This window comes from Olea europaea, chromosome 3 (genome assembly GCF_002742605.1).
Source record: "Olea europaea var. sylvestris chromosome 3, O_europaea_v1, whole genome shotgun sequence".
Lineage (NCBI taxonomy): Eukaryota > Viridiplantae > Streptophyta > Magnoliopsida > Lamiales > Oleaceae > Olea > Olea europaea.
Genome location: NC_036239.1, coordinates 14,324,929 through 14,327,954, shown reverse-complemented (window position 1 = coordinate 14,327,954; position 3,026 = coordinate 14,324,929). Strand labels below are relative to the sequence as shown.

The 3,026-nt window shown below is 32.7% G+C and overlaps 1 long non-coding RNA gene across 1 annotated transcript in view; it reads left to right on the top strand.

The window, feature by feature from the left end:
- Window positions 1-366: 366 nt before the first annotated feature.
- Window positions 367-3,026, top strand: part of LOC111386941 — a 10,946-nt gene continuing 8,286 nt past the window's right edge. The window contains exons 1-3 of the long non-coding RNA XR_002701341.1: window positions 367-618; window positions 1,032-1,260; window positions 1,393-1,723. This is a non-coding gene — a long non-coding RNA (uncharacterized LOC111386941). The remainder of the gene's footprint in view (window positions 619-1,031; window positions 1,261-1,392; window positions 1,724-3,026) is intronic.

Sequence of the window (3,026 nt, the reverse complement as noted above, 5' to 3'; positions counted from 1 at the left end):
AGCGGCGATTTTGGAGGTGGGTGAGATGAGGAAGATGATGATTTTTAATTTTTTCTCTTTTATTTTATTTTATTTCTTGTTTTCAAATTATTTTATGTATATAATAGCAAATTCACTATTTTACCCATTTCAATTTGGTCAAAATCAGTCAAAGTCCACCTTCCTTGGTCAATTAGATAGTTTCCATCTATTTAGATCTCAGGTGCATATTTTTGAAAGGTTTGGGATTGTGAATGACACAAATTGAAGGTTAGGAAAAAGTCTGAGAAAAAGTGAAAGGTTAGGGACCGCTGTTGCAATTTTCCTATAGATAATTGAAAGAGAATAAGAAAATACATTCTTTTTTTCCCCTAACAAAATCAAGAATGAAAAAACCCTCAATAAACCACATAAGTTTCTCCCCCCTTTGCCTCCAAAACTTTTTCACCAAATAATTCCTTCCCTCTTTTTAGTCTTAGTCTCATCAATTGGTGGCACAAACCTGTTTTCTGAGCCCCAAAATTTCTTGTAATTTGGGGCGCAATCCAATTATTTCCTTGACATAACGTCGATTTTGGGTCAAAAAAATTTGGCAGAATCTACTACAAATTTTGAATTCTTCTTCAAGCCATCTTCAAGGTATGCCAATCAATCCTACTATTGATTTGAAAATATAACTAAACAATCTTGAATTTTGAGATTATGTTTTCAATTTCTTGCAAAGGAAAAGCAAATAAATATGGAGGGTGTTCTTTTGTATAAATTATTTAAGCAAGGATATGATTTGGCACATTTCTGTAAACAAAAATTTCATTAGCACATTTTCGGTAAAATTTTTGATTGAATTTATCGAGTAATTTTTTTAAGGTGGATAGTATTCATTTTATTGTTTTCATATTCAATCAAGGTAGCGTTTTACTTTTCACACCAAAGTAGGATTTTGAATGCTTTTTTGAGCCTCAGATGGACGGAATTGTTGGTTTACAATTTTTGACTTATACTTTAAATGTCAATTTTGCTAAGATGAACCTTTGAATGAATTTTCTTCATAGGTATTCTTTTTTTATGACTGTGGGTGTTCGGGCCAACTTACGAGCACCTTGACTAATCCCACGGGCCCTGTACTTTACAGTCGGGATACTTACCTCAGTGGCCCTAAGAGGACTCAAACTAGTGACCATTGAAGAGCAAACCCAAAGCAAGCTACCTCTTAGGGTTAATGTTCTTCATTGGTCATAAACGATGGCTTTATTGGAAGACTCATTTTTCAGATACAGGACGGTAATTTTTTTTAGTTTGTTTTTACTGTTTGATTATAAATATAATTCATTTTTATAATTTGTTTGTTGATTTTTTTTTTTTAAAAAAAAATTGGGGGTTTCTGGATGTTTACTGTTTTGATGATTGTAATAGGATTTGAAGTAGGCAACTATGAAGGGATTTGGATTACCAACAGAGAGATATTCGTTTGATTTGGGTGGCTCGTTAGTGGGTAAATCTGTAGCATATGAATTTGATGTTCAAATTGATAATAAAGTTCTTCCACTTAAGCTTATGGAATATAGAGAATGTGAACTAATTGAAGCAAGTAGATTTACCCATTTTTTGAGTAGACATAAGGAAAGTGAATAGGTGGAAAGTCGGCGACTGGACCATCAGATGCTTGTCTTGGCGCCTGTTCCAGTTGGTTGGTCCAATGAAATTGTGGATTCAGGATACGAAGAATATAAGGATTTCACTACTGGTAAGTTCAAGTTGCAATGATCTGTTTATCTCCTATTGTATGTTTTCAATGTTTGTGGCATATGTGGTAATGAGTATTGCATAGCAATCAACACTATTATGGTGAAAAAGAACTAAATATAACCTAAAATTCTTGTTCATTCTAATATCTCCTGTAATCGTGTGTTACTGCGTGCATACACATGCACTTATTGTATTTGTTAATCATACCTTTTGGATGCATATAGTTGAACCCTGAACCCTAAAGAATGGGAGAAACGACATTTTATGATCCAATTACAGGCCAAGTGTTTGTGATATTCTACAGCTCCCAACTCCCTCGTGAACAGCTTCCAGATCACATGTTCTTTAGTTAAGTTCTATAGTAAGCTACATGCAACTTGTCTTTCATCATTGTCAACATGGTATGATTTTTGACAATTTGGGAACTAAACATGGTATGCATTGTGACAATTTATGATTTCTTGATTTTTTTTCTCTCTTTTCTAGTTTATTCCATATGTTTAATTTCTTGTGTTTTGTGTGAAAAGTTTTTTTTTATGGCTTCTCATTGGTATTTTATGAGTATATCTTTGGATTTCTAAGCAAGTTGTGGCTTTCATGAAAGCCTTTGTTGATATGTAGATACTTTCACAGATTATTGATATTGATCTTCCTGTTAATGATGTCGATTTTTTGATTTGTAGTTTTTTGATGGGTATGGATATCATAGAACACCATTTGAGCAAACATAAAGATGTTACCCCACGTCTTTTATTGACAATGTTGGAAAACTTCCTTCAGCAACTTTGTTTAAAGTACTAATTATTTTTGGTAATAATGTCTTTATTTTGATTTTATGTTATATTAAATAGTGTACATATTTCAATTACTTGCTTTCAAAACATTTCGATTTACTTTTCTTGTCAAACTTAAAGATTTTTTAATTTTCCTTCACTTTTCTTGGGCTGCCAGGAGTGAATTTTGTTTTATTTTTACTTTTTTCGGGTCAATTTCACCACACGAGATGGAATATGACCATGTCTTTCGTGAAACTTACAGCTCGAGATAATCAACTTAATAAATTTTGGTGTAATTCTGATTTCTTCCATCTCTTGCTTCTGCAGACACAGATAGAAAATGGTGACAAGGGTAAGAAATCTATATTCGTCAAAAGTAGGCAGTCTATTTAAATATTTCATTGACAACATATAATCTTATTCCTCACTTCATTAATCCTGTACACTTCATTCCAACATATCCTTGAAGGATCAGAGGGGATCGTTATCTTGTGTTTGTAATGAAGTGCATAAAGGATTAGAGTT